Source organism: Electrophorus electricus, chromosome 5, assembly GCF_041902795.1.
Source record: "Electrophorus electricus isolate QZ-2024a chromosome 5, ASM4190279v1, whole genome shotgun sequence".
NCBI classification, from domain to species: domain Eukaryota; kingdom Metazoa; phylum Chordata; class Actinopteri; order Gymnotiformes; family Gymnotidae; genus Electrophorus; species Electrophorus electricus.
Genome location: NC_137501.1, coordinates 20,239,128 through 20,259,031, shown reverse-complemented (window position 1 = coordinate 20,259,031; position 19,904 = coordinate 20,239,128). Strand labels below are relative to the sequence as shown.

General features: G+C 37.8%; 3 non-coding genes across 3 annotated transcripts; all 3 read right to left on the bottom strand.

Moving 5' to 3' along the window:
- Positions 1-14,391: 14,391 nt before the first annotated feature.
- On the bottom strand, positions 14,392-14,463 carry trnaq-uug (transfer RNA glutamine (anticodon UUG)). Its single transcript has one exon. It is a non-coding gene; the product is annotated as a tRNA-Gln (tRNA).
- A 1,593-nt stretch (positions 14,464-16,056) lies between these two features.
- On the bottom strand, positions 16,057-16,128 carry trnaq-uug (transfer RNA glutamine (anticodon UUG)). The gene has a single exon. It is a non-coding gene; the product is annotated as a tRNA-Gln (tRNA).
- A 2,986-nt stretch (positions 16,129-19,114) lies between these two features.
- On the bottom strand, positions 19,115-19,186 carry trnaq-uug (transfer RNA glutamine (anticodon UUG)). Its single transcript has one exon. It is a non-coding gene; the product is annotated as a tRNA-Gln (tRNA).
- Positions 19,187-19,904: the final 718 nt, after the last annotated feature.

Sequence of the window (19,904 nt, the reverse complement as noted above, 5' to 3'; positions counted from 1 at the left end):
ATTTATTTCATGAACAATAAACAACTATTCAAACAGTTCGGTTTCCTGTGTAGAAATGATTCGGTTAAAATAACTTTATTCAATTAACATTCAATTAAGTCAACTTTATTAATCTTATTTTTAAATGAACATGCAATTTTAACAATATATATATATATATATATATATATATATATATATATATATATATATATATTAGTGGGAGATATTTTTAAAAATGCGGAAAACCATTAGAAATGCGGAAGCCAATGAAACTGACATTCTGTGAAATGTCTGCTGGATTTTCGCATGCAATCTTAATCATGATTAAAGTGAATATAATTAGACACAGATAGAAGATATTCAAAAGCCAGTCTAACAGCATGAAACACAGCTACTTGACATGCATGCTCAACTGCACGTGGCTACTTAATATGCGAAACAACAACCGACCCTCTATCGCTATAGTCCCGCCTCCTTGCCAGAGAGGTCACAGAGGTCACCTGGCCAGGAATTTGGGCAGATTCTGGGTTCTGGTTGAACCATGGGTCCGGGAAGGCTGGGGATGGTGTGGATGGGGTTGGGCGCCTCCGGAAGGGCCAAGGGGAGGCTGAAGCGGCTCCGGAGGGGCCCCGGGGCCCTGGACTGGCCACAGAGAAGATTGGCCCCCAACCTCTATTATACCATCATGGTAATCTTTTCTGCTCATGGTCTATAATTTTGTTCTATGTATTTCCATAGTTTCTGATGTTTACGAGTTCCTTGAATCTGTGGAGAGAATTGCCGACCAAGGTAATTTCTTATTTGTGAACTTTTATACATTTTAATTTTATGTATTTTATCATTTAAATGTTTTGTTACTTTTTATTTGCAGATATAAGGACACAAGCTGATGAAACAGTTCAAATACTGAATGAGTTGTTACAAGGTAATCTTTTCTAGAGTGTGTCTTCCATATGTTAAAAGACCGCTTTATGTCTAAAAGTTTATGCAATGCATTAATTTGTCACACAGAGGCAGAAGGGGTGAATCCCACTACCGTCATCCACTATTCATCGAGCTCTCCGGCGGAGCTCGCAAATTTTTGCGACGTCTATAGAAACATATACAGAGGTCACTGTGACTTATAACATATGTCTAAATAACTCTAGGCCTATTCACGCTGTTCAACCACACTAACCTGTAGGCCACCATCTGTAAGTAAGTATATTTTTAAAAGCATGTTTATTAATCACATTTATACTAGAATAAGCGAATCAAATATGTTGATTTTTTCTAAGATGGCTCCGACGACGGGGATCAGGAGTTGAGTCTGTTCGACTGGGAGGCTGATTTAACAGTGCCTCCCCCATCATGTGAATGGTCTGATAAAGAATTCTAACTAAGTACTGAAAATAATTAATATTTTTTCCACTCAATTCCTAAGGCTGTAATCAATGTTTCATCTATATCACCATTATTGCCAGTGTAATGTCTAAAGTAAACTCCAGTAAACAGCATCCTATCATTGTTTGAAAAGAATACAGGCTACAGGAGGCAGCTTTGGAAACACTAATAAAAAGCCCTGACCTCTTTGCAGGCAGTGGTTGGGAATCTGATATATTCATTATTTGGCTGGGTTATGGCTGCTAAAAAAAATACAGAATGTCACAGAAAATAGAAAAACTGGAAATTTTATTAAAATGCTAGAAGTCTTGAAATCTTTTTGAAAAAGTCAACATTTTTGATGAGAAAAAAGTAAGAAGAAAATGTAATGAGAAAAATTGGAAAACAACTGCACATCCTGGACCAGGATGGGATCTCTCAGATCCCTTTTGGACATTCGGATCTAAGAGATCTGCTGGTGGACAAGTTCCCGTAGATCCTGAAATGCCTCATGAGCTATCATGGTTGCCCTTCAAGAAAATAATCGCCCAGTCACAGAATACTGGCATGCAGTATAAATTTTAAATTAAAGATATTTAATGATGAATAATAAAGATGAATTTTATGATGAATTCAATGTGAAAATATACATACGAGAAATAATAAGCTATAGCTGGGAAATGTCTTAAATTGCATTTGTACATATTTTCCATGTGCATGCTGTAAAAGTTGTGATTATCAAAATCACAAACTTAGAGTCTATAAGATAATGATGATGAATTCATGGGTAGTGTTTTCTGAGTGATATTTCATGGAATGATACATAATCAGATAACCAAATATTCACACAACAGATATGTCCAATAAAATATTCAATATAACAGTTTATTTCATAGTTTGTCTTATACAACATATTAAGTCATAAATTTTCCCTATAACTATCACGGTCATTTAAACTAGAGTTGACAGACAGATCAACACTGAGGACTGTTTCTATGAATGTATATTACCAATAACAGTTGGGAGGGATACTAGTGGTTACTTCTGTGCCTTGGTTGTTGTGCTGAATTGTGTGTGTCTGTGTGTTTGTATGTGGAGGTGAGGTAAAATGTATTGAAGTGGAGCTACTGTTTGTGAACTATGTTTTTTATTTTATCTATGTAATTTATGTGTTGTCTACAGACTTGTTATGCTGGTCTATTTGCAATTCTTCCTTTAGCTTTTTGTTCTAAGGGCAGGGCTTAAAACAGAGGCTCTTCATTTTTCAGCAGATTTGTTAAATGAGCCATTTCCATGGAATCAGCCTCAACTCTCAACCACTGTCCAAGCAGACCACTACATAAGCCTGATCTACCCTAATCTACAAACAAAAAGCTTCAATGGTCAGATCTTTATTTTCTTAACTGCTCCGATCCAAAGCCCTTGGTATCTCAGAGGTCTCTGTCAAATGGCTTTCTGAACAGCAAGAAATAATGTTAGAACATGAGCTCTCTGCCCTCCCCAATTTCATCAGAAACTGCAGGATCCACCAGAACTAATTACATCATATGTAAAACAGCTAACTCAACATCCTGCAAAACAACTTTCCTTCAAACTAGAGTAGTGTGCAGAATATGTTTGTGCACATTCTAGAGTCTCTTTCCCTGGAACAGTTGGCAGTGGCACTGAGTTGGACATAAATATCAATTCAGCCTCAATTTTTAATGGAAACCTCTCTCAGACCTTATTCATGTGGGTTAGATATTTTGTTTCAGTGCACAGTAACAACAACATAACACTTTACTCTGTAACATTGGAATCATAATTATGCAAATATATGCATATAATTATTGAGTATATGTGTATAGTAGAGATTGTGTATACTGTATATGAGCTTTGCTCATCAAAGCTGGGAAATGCCTTACATGTAGAGCTTGATTCAAAATTTGTCGCCATTATTGTCCTGAATATTACAAACACAGATCTGAATAATATTTAAACCCTACAAATCCTTCTGTGGCCTGCCTCATGTTTGATCAAGTAAAAGGATTCAATTTTATTTCATTGCAACCAGAAAAATGTACAAATGTAAATATTACTCAAGGTAATAATTTAAACACAAAGCTCTTGTGGGCTGTTTTTGTATGTCTGCCCTTCAGAATTGATCTTTAGAGCATTTAGCTGACACTTTTATCCAAAGCAACTTACAATTACAAGTGAGTACAACTTGAGCAATTGAGGCTCAGGGGCCCAACAGCAGCAACTTGGCAGTAGCCTTAACCACTGAGCTACCACTACTCACACAAGTCACTGATATTCTATGCCAATGTAATGAGAGACGGACCTTTCAGAGTACCTGGAAGTAGGGTACATGACCACTGCACCAGCATGTGAAAGAGTGCAGGGCTGGTGAGGGGGTGTTACAGTATGACACAGTAGAAGACAATGCTGTACTAGTATTACTAGAAGTCAACACTGCACTAGAATGATTAGAAATCAGCACTAAACTAATATGACACAATAGAAGCCTTCCAGTGCTCACTTTCAGCAGCAACCACTGCCTGCAAAAGGTCAGAGCTTTTTATTAGTGTTTCCAAACCTGCCTCCTGTAGCCTGTATTCTTTTCAAACAATTATAGGATGCTGCTTACTGGAGTTTACTTTAGAAGATACAGTGGCAATAATGGTGATATAGATTAAACATTGACTACAGCAAGAATCAACTCTCAAGACAAAGGTCCCTTTACACTCCACATCAAGCAGCTATGTAACTGATTGAGAGTGAATCAGGAATTATTTGCAATTCCAACCTTATGAAGCAATGCTAAACATTACATTCACATTTATACTGATTACATTTATAGTGTTTAGTAGACACTCTTGGCCAGAGTTGCATACATATATTACTTACATAAGATAAAATAAGATATGAAAATACATAAATGAAAAAATACACAACACATACACAACACCAAATCTTTCCAGATCATTTATCCTCTGACAAAAAGTCACATGTACCCATTTTCCATAATCATTTACATGACCATCAGTTCCTCATTGCACATCAACATCAGTGTGCACAGCCAAAAACTTTTATTTTTAGAAACATTTTAAAGTGGGCATGTAAGATGGACCATTTTGAAGTTAATTAAGTGAAATTCCTTGAGAAAGTCTTCTCAGTACTACTCTCAGTGCTCTCATACAACCAGTAAAGCACCGTGATTCTTCCTGCACTGCACTGCATCAGACTATGTAGTTCATAACTGACCCTTCATTTTATCACTTCAATTAAATAATCAGATATATTAGTCATCTTATATCTAACATGCTCATCCTCAAAAATTAAATCTGTAATATATTAGGCGTCCCAGAACGCTCGCCTCCCACGAGTCATGTGGTTTGGCCTGCCACGTGTAGTGGAAGGGTTGTTTTGTTTGTAACCACACCTGCACACAGTTGCACCTTGTTCATCTTTGTGTATATAAACCCTTGTCATTGTGTGCAGTGTGTTTGACATTGCTGATGTAGCGTGTCGTTTGTGACTATATGTATCAGTCATGACTATGTTTGTTTAAGATTGTGTTAAATGTTAGAAGTTGTTAGTGTTTAGTGTGCTTATGTACAATGTTTGTGTTTACATGTGAGTGCCACTTTTGTCCTTTGTCTTTTACGTAAATAAATGTTCATCCGTGTCGAGAGAGTGTGTGCGTCCTGCTCCACGCACTTCGGCACTCGGGCTGCCAGGTTACATTATGACTCATAAATACAAGAGTACATTGCATGACTAGATGGCAGGACAGCAGTTTTTCACCTGCACTAAACTGTACTAAACCATATATTTGCTTTGACCCAAACTAGATGATTGACTAACCTTGTCTTGGCATCATGAGTTCTTTAACGATGGCAGAAGCCATTGGAATATTACTTTAGAATCAAGTATAGTCTACAAGATGAATGACATGGGAAAATTAGAAAGTTGCCAGGGTTAAACCAAAGTATCTACTCACTGCATTTGTGTACGCCATATGTAGTAGCGTCTGATCCTGGTACGACATGTCACTGCTGACTAAACACATTTGATAACAGCTTTAGGAATTGAATGGGAAAAAAATGGATTATTTTCAACAATTAGTGAGAATTCCTTATGAGACCACTCACATGATGGGGGAGGCGCTCTTAAATCAGCCAGTCGAACAGACTCAATTACTGATCCCCGTGTCTGAGCCATCTTAGAAAAAAATCAACACATTTGATTAACTTATTCTAGTATAAATGTGATTAATAAACATGCTTTTAAAAATATACTTACGTAGAGATGGTGGCCTACAGGTTAGTGGTTGAACAGCTTGAATAGACCTAGAGTTATTTAGACGTATGTTATAAGCCACAGTGACCTCTGTATATGTTTCTATATACGTCACCGGTTGCAAGCTCCACTGGAGAGCTCGATGAATAGTGGATGACGGTAGTGCGATTCACCCCTTCTGCCTCTGTGTGACAAATTAATGCACTACATGAACTTTTAGACATAAAGCGGTCTTTTAACATATGGAAGACGCACTCTAGAAAAGATTACCTTGTAACAACTCATTCAGTATATGAACTATTTCATCAGCTTGTGTCCTTATATCTGCAAATAAAAAGTAACAAAAAATTAAAATGATAAAATACATAAAATTAAAATGTATAAAAGTTCACAAATAAGAAAATACCTTGGTCGGCAATTCTCTCCACAGATTCAAAGAACTCGTGAACGTCGGAAACTATGGAAATACATAGAACAAATTTATAGACCATGAGCAGAAAAGATTACCATGATGGTATAATAGCCGTGGATCAAAAGAGTTTTAGTCGATCAAAATGTTTCACGTACTCTATGGCACAGCAGTCATATTACATATTGACCAATAATCATCAGAATAAAGACATTGACAATATCCTTTCCTAGATAGCACGCAAAAGAATAGTTACGATAGCTTGTACATAATACATATTGATTGTTAGATAAAATACAATTAAGTTACGCAACCGGTAGATATCCAATCGGGTAATTCATAAAATACCTTCGTGAAAGAACATTGCTATTTCCCCCCTGGTTTAGCTAATATGTGGCGGTGAAAAAGACGACTGACCAATGTATTCATTTTCTAATACGATTAATAATTTTCAGACCCTGACAGCGCAGGTCTTGAATATTTTATCTAGACCTGAAATTAATTACGACGCTAAGCCCCACCGAGTTAAATCATACAACGCACGATATAGTATTTTAACCATTAGCTAAATAAATAGCTAAATACATGGCGGCCTTTTTAGTAACTTATACTAGTATAACGTATAGCATGAATTACTGAATTGCTTACCTGTTGATAAAAAATTGGATAACGGTTGATCCATGCCCTACGTCTGTGAACTAAAGGAGTGAAGTATCGAAAACACGGCTTTAAGAAAAGGTCGGTGGGGAATTCGGATAAAAGTTGTAAATTACCCCCACCCCCAACACCACTCTCAGTTGTGGAATGCATTGAAAGTGGTATGGGTACAATGTGTGATAATGGACAAAAAACATGAGCGATAAAGCTTATAGAGTAACCACACTGATTAGAGATCAGAGTAAAAATAAATAAATGGAAACTTTGTAATGTTTTCTGAAAAGTTTGCTTATTGCCCTGTTTGAGTACATCTGGCAGATAAGATGTGAAGAGGTGTCAAGGAGAAGTGTGTGTGTGTGTGTGTGTGTGTGAGAGAAATAGAGAAAGAAAGAAAGAAAGAAAGAAAGAAAGAAAGAGAATGAATGATCTCTGACAGCAGAGTGTGTGTTAGAACAGACAGAGAAAGTGGAAAAAGACTGGTGTAGTATGAGACTGAAAACTTTAATTTTCTTTAATCATGTTAATATTTCTCAATTAAAGAAACCTGTGATACACAGGTCTGGTTGGTTGGGTAGAAACAAAAGGTGGCAAAATTTGAACTTTCTGGCCTAGTGTATTTCTGCCCCTGGGAGGAGTTTGGTTTTTGGGGGATTGACACCTTACATCATTTTTTGTCAGAATGTGTATTCCTGTATGGGGTAGGGGAAGGACTTGGGAGGAGGTGTGACTTTCTTAGGCAATCATCCAATGGGAGGGGAGTGGGTTGGGTGAGGGGCCTTATATAAATTTGTGTCAGAAAGTGCATTCCTTTATGGGTAGGGGGAAGGACTTTGGAGGAGGTGTGACTTCCTTAGAGAATTAGCCAATGGGCAGGGAGTGGGTGAGTGTGAGAGAGAGAGAGAGAGAGAGAGAGAGAGAGAGAGAGAGAGAGAGATGCCTGAGACCCTTACGCATGTTTGAGTATAAGTACGTGACCGGCAGCGGAGCAGAGCAGACATTAAAGACTGGGTGGTATGTATAAAACTCATAACTTTTATTTACTTTAATCACTTGATTATTTATCAGTTAAAGAATTCTTTTAAATGTCAATAAAACTATTTTGAGAATCCCTCATTGTGTTTTATTTAATTTTAATATATTATTATGTATTTGCAATTGGTAACCTCAACCTCTCCGGTAGGGGAGACAAAAGTGAAAGTTTAAGTGAATGGTCAGCAAAAACTCTTTCTAGGTGGATATGGGAGCCACTCATTTGGTAATTGGACCAGAACATACACATTTACCCCTTTCAACAGAAAGAATTCAAAGGGTTCTCTGGGAAAACAAACATTAAAATTCACAGAACTGTTAGAGCTGACCATAAGGACAACAATGCCACTGTTGTATTCAGAGTCCTGATAACAATGCCACTGTTGTATTCAAAGTCCTGTCCAATTAATTTACTAGGAAGAGGTACGTTATGTAGATTAAAAGCAGATATTAGGTGTAGATTTCCCAACTCAATTATGGCAGATGATATTGACCACAGTGAAAAAAGAATCACAATTACCTGGCCCAACGGTGTACTGGTTGAAACCAATGGAATCAAACTTGCATAATTACTTTACTACATGGAAATGATGGATACAGGCTATGAGACCAGAAATGGAAGAAATGTCTGATGATTTAAACTGTACACTACTCTATGATCCAAACAGTGTTCAAGAAGCATATGAAGTGGCCTGGAAAGAGTGCTTGGAAAGAAGATCTATTCTGCTCTCTACAGGAGATATGATAATAGGCCCACATGGAGTTGCAGTGAAAGCAGAGCTAACACCAGAAATAGCCCAGTGGTATCAAGTGCCAAACACCATCTCACATGTATTCTTGATGGTTGCAAGAGAAAGCCAAGCCAAAAGTTTGGGACCAATGATGAAAGCCAGCAAAGAAATAAACTGCATAAAAGCAGACAACATTTACACTCATAGGTCATCAGATGGGTCATATAAAATAGCTATGAAATCAGTTGACAGGGCAATGACAGAAAAGGTCATGGTAGATAGGGTGAAAACAGCTACACAATACATCTTATGTGCAGAACATGAAGAATGATTAAAACAGCTACCAAATGAACTGTGGACTCAACATCATACAGATGTAAGGGTACTCATTTCAGCAGGTGAAGTACAAATTCTGTACAGAATTCTGTACAGTCTGAACATGATGATATGAAGTCATGCATGTCTTTATTCATTGTCTCCCACCAACACCTACTCGACAACTAACTCCTATAAAGCACTTTTCCGATAAAATGGGTGAGGGATCAATGTCTTGTTCCTCATTACTCACATCATAGATCCAGGACAGGGGATCTGGCTTAGCATTCTTTGAGCCTGGTCTGAAGGTAATCAAGAAATTCAATCTTGTGAAGAATAATGACCATCTGGCTTGACGAGATGTAAGTCTTTTAGCACTCTTAATATATTCTAAGTGCTTGTGATCTGTCAAGACAGTGAAAGGATGTTTAGCCCCCTCCAACCATCGCCTCCACTCCTCCAGTGCCAGTTTAACTGCCAGTAGTTCCCTGTTACCCATATCGTAATTCCTCTCTGTTGGCAACAATTTCCATGAGAAGTAAGCAGTTTGGTGCAGATTTAATGGCTTACCACTGCTTTGAGAGAAGATGTCTCCTACTCCCACCTCTGAAGCATCTACCTCTACAACAAATGGTTTGTCACAATTAGTTCCTCCCAACTTCCATGTTCCGTGTTTTCCCTGTCTTTCCCCTGTATTTGAGCTCCATGCCATAGTTTTGTTTTCTCTGCCCCTTGTTTGATTTTCCACACCTGTCCCTCATTTAGTTCATGTATTGAAGCCCTGCCTTCTGGCCTTGGTCTTGGCTATTCGTTGTTTGATGGTTACTGTTCAGTGTTAGATTCATTATGTTTGATGTGTTTATGTGTTAGGTTCATTGTTTGGTTGTATTGTTTATTTCAATGTTGGTTTGAACTCCATGTATGCTAGCCTTCATGTTTATTAGCCCTGTGTTTTTCCTAGCATCTTGTTATTGCCTGATTCCCTTGTTTGCCTTCGTGTTTTTTTGTTTTGCTCATATCCACATACTCTACATGTTGGCTCTATGACCCTGGACTGCAACAATGGCTCTGATTTTGGATTTGCCCATAATAAATCTCACTCTTCTTCGCACATGTGTCTGCCTCCTCACTGCTTGCTGTTACAGAACAAAGCCAAACAAGGATGCAGCGAGACTCTGGGAAGTGGTTGTTCTGCTGGGATGAAACTCTGGCTGTTTCCGCACAGTCCGAGTTCCTCACATCTCAGTGCCACCAAACCAGAGAGAGCAAATCCCCTTGTGCTGCGAGTACACAGGCATCACTTCATTCCTGGAAAAAGCAGGATCCCGTTTATTTTGATGACGACAAGATCCAAGGTAAGCGCCAAGAGTCTACCCATCTTGAGCAATGCTGCAGGGGGGAGCTGCCTGCAGTGCAAGATGTGAGTAGGTGGAGTGAACACACAATCCATAGCTAGGCACTTGGTGTTCAATTAAGTGAAACTGCAAGCTCCCTATCACTTGCCTTAGCCTTGGGAGCTGCCAAGAAGGTTCTGTCTGTGTGTTCCTCCAGGGTCACCCCACCAGTGCATGTGGCTATCCCACAAGCCACCCAACCTGATCCTATTACCGGCTTTGTCTTTGAAACAAAGTCAGAAACATGTTGACAGGTTCCACTGAGAGCTGAACTCTGATCAATGGATTCAGAGTTTCCAAACACTACCATTGAAATGAAAGCAAAGCTTCGGGTCTACTGTATTGCAGAATTCATAATGAAGTATGCATAAAATTATATAATGGAAGGAAAAAAAAGATGGATTGTCTTCTGATATTGATAGTGAATCATTTCTATGACTTAAATTCTGTTTCCTGAATGTCATCAGCAGAAAGATTTCCACAATGACAGGCAAGTAAAAAATGTGGGCAAAAAGTTCATTCAGTCTGGTCCCCCAAAAGAGGTTCCAGCCATTTAAAAGAACTAGCCATTTAAAAGAAGCAACATGCTAGGTGAAAAGAGCAATGAGGTTGATGGGTAACATTGAGGTAAATTCAGATCACAGTCAATGGTGCTGTCAATTACACCATAGAACGAACAGAAAAGTATTGGGCCTTCTTGTATTGTTGTACTCAGAAACAAAATGTGTATACCATTACAACAAGCATAAAACAAAAATATGTTTTGTGTCTTTTGTGTTACTAGATTCAGAGAGCAGAATGCTTTCCATATATCATATCTCATGTTGATGGTCTTTTTTTGTAACACATGAGTTCCGGTATTATAACACTACCTTGCCCAGGGCCATCAGCACACAGATTGGCACAACTACTGGCATGGACCTAATTGTGGCAACAAATGGTTTGTCTCATGTATGTAATCTGTTAAAGTGACAGAAATGTAAAATGACTTGTAGCAAGAAAGCCCATATAATCTCAAAAGGTCAGCAAGGTTTAGAAAGGTTCCACAGAGGCATGATCTCTGACAATCTAAAATGAAAAGTGCTTATTAAGCACAACACTGTGGAAAATTCAAAATAAGCTTTCGTCTGTATACCTGAATTTAAAGTGTAGAACGCTTACCTTTATTCCATAACCAACAAGACATTATGTATGTAGTGTAATGTAGGCTTCAGAGTCCAGACCTTTCCACCATGAAATTAAGAGCGTTGGTTTTGTCTCAGAAACAAAGCAAGGGAGACTTTAACAGGTTCCACTGACAGTCAAACTCAGATCACTGGATCTGAGTAAAGCGTTAACCATTACACCATGGAACCTCAATCAAGCACCTGGGTCTCCTGTATTGCAGGATTCAGACTAAAGTGTGTCTCCCATTACCTAATGGAAGGAACAAAAATAAAGTGTAGTGTCTTCTGATATTGATGGTGAATAATTTCTCTGGCGTAAATTCTCTTTACCATAATGCCAACAATGCTAGGATAATCAGCATGTAGTTTTCCAAAATAACAGGTGTTTAAGAATTTCTCACAAAAAGTTAATCAAATCTGATCCACCAATACAGGCTGCAGCCATTAAAAGAACTTGCTTCAAGAAAGTACCTGCTACCTGAAAGGAACAACAAGGATTCAATCGGTTCCATGAAGAATTGAAATGGGATCACCAGAGACAAACAACAGATTGTGAACAATTACACTACAGAAACCAAAAAATGCTTTTAGTCTTCTTGTATTCCTGGAATCAAAACCACATGACATCAAGCAAAAAAAAAAAATGTTTTGTGTCTTCTGTAATGCTGGATTCAGTGCTCATAGTAATTGCAATTATATCATGCAAATGTTTAAAAATATCTTCTGTGTCTTCAATTTTGCCAAATTCACTGTCAAGCCTGATTACAATCACAATCTGGAAACAACAAATCGAGCCTTTTTGTCTTGTGCTTCACTGGATTCAGAATACAAAATGCTCCAGTCCAGCCATTTACAATACATTGTACCAAGAAAGCGCAAATAATCGCAAAAGGTCAGAGAGGTCTATACAGGATCTACGGAGATTTGATCTCAGATCATACAAAATGAAGTGTGCTTACTAAGCATTACACCATAGAAATTTCAAAATAATATTTCTTCCGTATGCCTGAATTCAGATCTACAAGGCTCACCTGTAATCCATAGAACCAACAATAAGACATTTTGTGTGTACTGTAATGCTGGCTTCAGAGTCCAGAGTGCTTATCGTTCCAACTGTGAATACGATTATATAATGGAGAAATCAAAAATATTTGTTGTGTCTTCTGATATTGTTGGCGAATCATTTCTATGAACAAATTATCTTTACATAATGTCATATATGTGAGGACCATCAGAATGCACTTTTCCACAATGACAGCTATTCAGGAAATACTGGCATAAAGTGAATCAAACCTGGTCCACCGATAAAGGCTTCAGCAAAATAAAAGAACTTGCAGCAAGAAGTCACTTTCTATCTGAATGGAACAAAAAGCATTTAACAGCTTCCACTGAGAGTTGAACTCAGATCACTGGAGTTAAAGTCCAGGGTACTAACCATTACACCATAGAACCAAACAGTGAGTTTTGGGTCTTCTTATATTAATGTATTCACAACCATATGTGTATACCATTACATCAAGCAGGAAACAAAAATATGTGTTGTGTCTTCTGTATTGCTGGATTCAGCATAAATGGTACATGCAATTATATCATACAAAGTGATAAAATATATGTTGTGTCTTCTGTTTCACTGGTTTCAGAGTCTAGATTGCGTAACATTATAATCTGTACACAACAGAATGATCATTTTTGTGTAGTGTTTCACTGGATTCTGAATCCACAGTGCTAAAAATTGCATCATGGAACAAGCACAAAGAAGTTTTTTATTCTGTACTGCTGGATTGAAAGGGCAAAGTGCTTTCCATTCACCACATCTCACATTGATGTTCATTTCTTTCTATTACATACAGGGCCGTTTCTATAACCACCTTGCCAGGTTCATCAGCATGGAGGTTTCCACAACTACAGGCATTGATGTAATATTGGCAACAAGTGCTTTGTCTCATGTATGAAATCTGTTGAAGTGACGGACAGTCCAGCCATTTACAATACCTTGTAGCAAGAAAGCTCAAATAATCGCAAAAGCTCAGCGAGGTCTATACAGGATCTACGGAGACTTGATCTCAGATCATACAAAATAAATTGTGCTTACTAAGCATTACACCATAGAAATTTTAAAAATAATCTTTCTTCTGTATGCCTGAATTCAGATCTACAAGGCTCACCTTTAATCCATAGAGCTTTGGTTGTGCCTGAGAAATGAGACCGGGGACATTTCAACTGGATCCACTGGGTGACACTCAGATTACCGTATTGAGAGTCCAGAGAGCAAAACAATATACTATGGAAGCAAAAAGAGAGATGTGAGTCTTCTGTACTGCTGTAATCCTTCTTCTGTATGCCTGAATTCAGATCTACAAGGCTTACATTTAATCCATAGAACCAACAATAAGACCATTTGTGTGTACTGTAACGCTGGCTTCAGAGTCCAGAGAGCTTATCATTCCGTCATCAAAAAAAAAAGAAAGAACTTTGGTTGTGCCTGAGAAATGAGACCAGTGACAATTCAACTGGATCCACTGGATGACACTCAGATTACCGTATTCAGAGCACAGGGTGCAAAACAATATACTATGGAACCAAAACGAGAGATTTGAGTCTTCTGTACTACTGGATTCAGAATCAACTGTAAATACCATTATATCATGGAGGAATCAAAAATCATTGTTGTATCTTTCTTCTGTATGCCTGAATTCAGATTGACAAATTTTACCTTTAATGCATAAAACCAACAATAAGACCTTTTGTGTGTACTGTAACGCTGGCTTCAGAGTCCAGAGTGCTTATCGTTCCAACTGTGAATACCATTATATAATGGAGGAATCAAAAAGATTTGTTGTTTCTTCTGATATTGTTGGCGAATCATTTCTATGAACAAATTATCTTTACATAATGTCATATATGCGAGGACCATCAGAATGCACTTTTCCACAATGACAGCTATTCAGGAAATATTGGCATAAAGTTAATCAAACCTGGTCCACCGATAAAGGCTTCAGCAAAATAAAAAAACTTGCAGCAAGAAGCCACCTTCTATGTGAATGGAGCAAGACACATTCAACAGGTTCCACTGAGAGTTGAACTCAGATCATTGGAGTCAAAGTCCAGGGTGCTAACCATTACACCATAGAACCAATTGTTGAACATTACGTCTTCACAACCATATGTGTATACCATTACATCAAGCAGGAAACAAAAATATGTGTTGTGTCTTCTGTATTGCTGGATTCAGCATAAATGGTACATGCAATTATATCATACAAACTGATAAAATATATGTTGTGTCTTCTGTTTCACTGGTTTCAGAGTCTAGATTGCGTAACATTATAATCTGTACACAACAGAATGATCATTTTTGTGTAGTGTTTCACTGGATTCTGAATCCACAGTGCTAAAAATTGCATCATGGAACAAGCACAAAGAAGTTTTTTATTCTGTACTGCTGGATTGAAAGGGCAAAGTGCTTTCCATTCATCACATCTCACATTGATGTTCATTTCTTTCTATTACATACAGGGCCGTTTCTATAACAACCTTGCCAGGTTCATCAGCATGGAGGTTTCCACAACTACAGGCATTGATGTAATATTGGCAACAAGTGCTTTGTCTCATGTATGAAATCTGTTGAAGTGATGGACAGTCCAGCCATTTACAATACCTTGTAGCAAGAAAGCTCAAATAATCGCAAAAGCTCAGCGAGGTCTATACAGGATCTACGGAGACTTGATCTCAGATCATACAAAATGAATTGTGCTTACTAAGCATTACACCATAGAAATTTCAAAATAATCTTTCTTCTGTATGCCTGAATTCAGATCTACAAGGCTCACCTTTAATCCATAGAGCTTTGGTTGTGCCTGAGAAATGAGACCAGGGACATTTCAACTGGATCCACTGGGTGACACTCAGATTACCGTATTGAGAGTCCAGAGAGCAAAACAATATACTATGGAAGCAAAAAGAGAGATGTGAGTCTTCTGTACTGCTGTAATCCTTCTTCTGTATGCCTGAATTCAGATCTACAAGGCTTACATTTAATCCATAGAACCAACAATAAGACCATTTGTGTGTACTGTAACGCTGGCTTCAGAGTCCAGAGAGCTTATCATTCCGTCATCAAAAAAAAAAGAAAGAACTTTGGTTGTGCCTGAGAAATGAGACCAGTGACAATTCAACTGGATCCACTGGATGACACTCAGATTACCGTATTCAGAGCACAGGGTGCAAAACAATATACTATGGAACCAAAACGAGAGATTTGAGTCTTCTGTACTACTGGATTCAGAATCAACTGTAAATACCATTATATCATGGAGGAATCAAAAATCATTGTTGTATCTTTCTTCTGTATGCCTGAATTCAGATTGACAAATTTTACCTTTAATGCATAAAACCAACAATAAGACCTTTTGTGTGTACTGTAACGCTGGCTTCAGAGTCCAGAGTGCTTATCGTTCCAACTGTGAATACCATTATATAATGGAGGAATCAAAAAGATTTGTTGTTTCTTCTGATATTGTTGGCGAATCATTTCTATGAACAAATTATCTTTACATAATGTCATATATGCGAGGACCATCAGAATGCACTTTTCCACAATGACAGCTATTCAGGAAATATTGGCATAAAGTTAATCAAACCTGGTCCACCGATAAAGGCTTCAGCAAAATAAAAAAACTTGCAGCACGAAGCCACCTTCTATGTGAATGGAGCAAGACACAGTCAACAGGTTCCACTGAGAGTTGAACTCAGATCACTGGAGTCAAAGTCCAAGATGCTAACCATTACACCATAGAACCAATTGTTGAACATTACGTCTTCACAACCATATGTGTATACCATTACATCAAGCAGGAAACAAAAATATGTGTTGTGTCTTCTGTATTGCTGGATTCAGCATAAATGGTACATGCAATTATATCATACAAACTGATAAAATATATGTTGTGTCTTCTGTTTCACTGGTTTCAGAGTCTAGATTGCGTAACATTATAATCTGTACACAACAGAATGATCATTTTTGTGTAGTGTTTCACTGGATTCTGAATCCACAGTGCTAAAAATTGCATCATGGAACAAGCACAAAGAAGTTTTTTATTCTGTACTGCTGGATTGAAAGGGCAAAGTGCTTTCCATTCATCACATCTCACATTGATGTTCATTTCTTTCTATTACATACAGGGCCGTTTCTATAACCACCTTGCCAGGTTCATCAGCATGGAGGTTTCCACAACTACAGGCATTGATGTAATATTGGCAACAAGTGCTTTGTCTCATGTATGAAATCTGTTGAAGTGACGGACAGTCCAGCCATTTACAATACCTTGTAGCAAGAAAGCTCAAATAATCGCAAAAGCTCAGCGAGGTCTATACAGGATCTACGGAGACTTGATCTCAGATCATACAAAATGAATTGTGCTTACTAAGCATTACACCATAGAAATTTCAAAAATAATCTTTCTTCTGTATGCCTGAATTCAGATCTACAAGGCTCACCTTTAATCCATAGAGCTTTGGTTGTGCCTGAGAAATGAGACCAGTGACAATTCAACTTGATGCACTGGATGACACTCAGATTACCGTATTCAGAGTACAGGGTGCAAAACAATATACTATGGAACCAAAACGAGAGATTTGAGTCTTCAGTACTGCTGGATTCAGAATCAACTGTAAATACCATTATATCATGGAGGAATCAAAAATAATTGTTGTATCTTTCTTCTGTTTGCCTGAATTCAGATTGACAAATTTTACCTTTAATGCATAGAACCAACAATAAGACCTTTTGTGTGTACTGTAACGCTGGCTTCAGAGTCCAGAGTGCTTATCGTTCCAACTGTGAATACCATTATATAATGGAGGAATCAAAAAGATTTGTTGTGAATTCTGATATTGTTGGCGAATCATTTCTATGAACAAATTATCTTTACATAATGTCATATATGCGAGGACCATCAGAATGCACTTTTCCACAATGACAGCTATTCAGGAAATATTGGCATAAAGTTAATCAAACCTGGTCCACCGATAAAGGCTTCAGCAAAATAAAAAAACTTGCAGCAAGAAGCCACCTTCTATGTGAATGGACCAAGACACATTCAACAGGTTCCACTGAGAGTTGAACTCAGATCACTGGAGTCAAAGTCCAGGGTGCAAACCATTACACCATAGAATCAATTGTTGAGCATTACGTCTTCTTACATTAACGTATTCACAACCATATGTGTATACCATTACATCAAGCAGGAAACAAAAATATGTGTTGTGTCTTCTGTATTGCTGGATTCAGCATAAATGGTACATGCAATTATATCATACAAACTGATAAAATATATGTTGTGTCTTCTGTTTCACTGGTTTCAGAGTCTAGATTGCGTAACATTATAATCTGTACACAACAGAATGATCATTTTTGTGTAGTGTTTCACTGGATTCTGAATCCACAGTGCTAAAAATTGCATCATGGAACAAGCACAAAGAAGTTTTTTATTCTGTACTGCTGGATTGAAAGGGCAAAGTGCTTTCCATTCACCACATCTCACATTGATGTTCATTTCTTTCTATTACATACAGGGCCGTTTCTATAACCACCTTGCCAGGTTCATCAGCATGGAGGTTTCCACAACTACAGGCATTGATGTAATATTGGCAACAAGTGCTTTGTCTCATGTATGAAATCTGTTGAAGTGACGGACAGTCCAGCCATTTACAATACCTTGTAGCAAGAAAGCTCAAATAATCGCAAAAGCTCAGCGAGGTCTATACAGGATCTACGGAGACTTGATCTCAGATCATACAAAATAAATTGTGCTTACTAAGCATTACACCATAGAAATTTTAAAAATAATCTTTCTTCTGTATGCCTGAATTCAGATCTACAAGGCTCACCTTTAATCCATAGAGCTTTGGTTGTGCCTGAGAAATGAGACCGGGGACATTTCAACTGGATCCACTGGGTGACACTGAGATTACCGTATTGAGAGTCCAGAGAGCAAAACAATATACTATGGAAGCAAAAAGAGAGATGTGAGTCTTCTGTACTGCTGTAATCCTTCTTCTGTATGCCTGAATTCAGATCTACAAGGCTTACATTTAATCCATAGAACCAACAATAAGACCATTTGTGTGTACTGTAACGCTGGCTTCAGAGTCCAGAGAGCTTATCATTCCGTCATCAAAAAAAAAAGAAAGAACTTTGGTTGTGCCTGAGAAATGAGACCAGTGACAATTCAACTGGATCCACTGGATGACACTCAGATTACCGTATTCAGAGCACAGGGTGCAAAACAATATACTATGGAACCAAAACGAGAGATTTGAGTCTTCTGTACTACTGGATTCAGAATCAACTGTAAATACCATTATATCATGGAGGAATCAAAAATCATTGTTGTATCTTTCTTCTGTATGCCTGAATTCAGATTGACAAATTTTACCTTTAATGCATAAAACCAACAATAAGACCTTTTGTGTGTACTGTAACGCTGGCTTCAGAGTCCAGAGTGCTTATCGTTCCAACTGTGAATACCATTATATAATGGAGGAATCAAAAAGATTTGTTGTTTCTTCTGATATTGTTGGCGAATCATTTCTATGAACAAATTATCTTTACATAATGTCATATATGCGAGGACCATCAGAATGCACTTTTCCACAATGACAGCTATTCAGGAAATATTGGCATAAAGTTAATCAAACCTGGTCCACTGATAAAGGCTTCAGCAAAATAAAAAAACTTGCAGCAAGAAGCCACCTTCTATGTGAATGGACCAAGACACATTCAACAGGTTCCACTGAGAGTTGAACTCAGATCACTGGAGTCAAAGTCCAGGGTGCTAACCATTACACCATAGAACCAATTGTTGAACATTACGTCTTCACAACCATATGTGTATACCATTACATCAAGCAGGAAACAAAAATATGTGTTGTGTCTTCTGTATTGCTGGATTCAGCATAAATGGTACATGCAATTATATCATACAAACTGATAAAATATATGTTGTGTCTTCTGTTTCACTGGTTTCAGAGTCTAGATTGCGTAACATTATAATCTGTACACAACAGAATGATCATTTTTGTGTAGTGTTTCACTGGATTCTGAATCCACAGTGCTAAAAATTGCATCATGGAACAAGCACAAAGAAGTTTTTTATTCTGTACTGCTGGATTGAAAGGGCAAAGTGCTTTCCATTCATCACATCTCACATTGATGTTCATTTCTTTCTATTACATACAGGGCCGTTTCTATAACCACCTTGCCAGGTTCATCAGCATGGAGGTTTCCACAACTACAGGCATTGATGTAATATTGGCAACAAGTGCTTTGTCTCATGTATGAAATCTGTTGAAGTGATGGACAGTCCAGCCATTTACAATACCTTGTAGCAAGAAAGCTCAAATAATCGCAAAAGCTCAGCGAGGTCTATACAGGATCTACGGAGACTTGATCTCAGATCATACAAAATGAATTGTGCTTACTAAGCATTACACCATAGAAATTTCAAAATAATCTTTCTTCTGTATGCCTGAATTCAGATCTACAAGGCTCACCTTTAATCCATAGAGCTTTGGT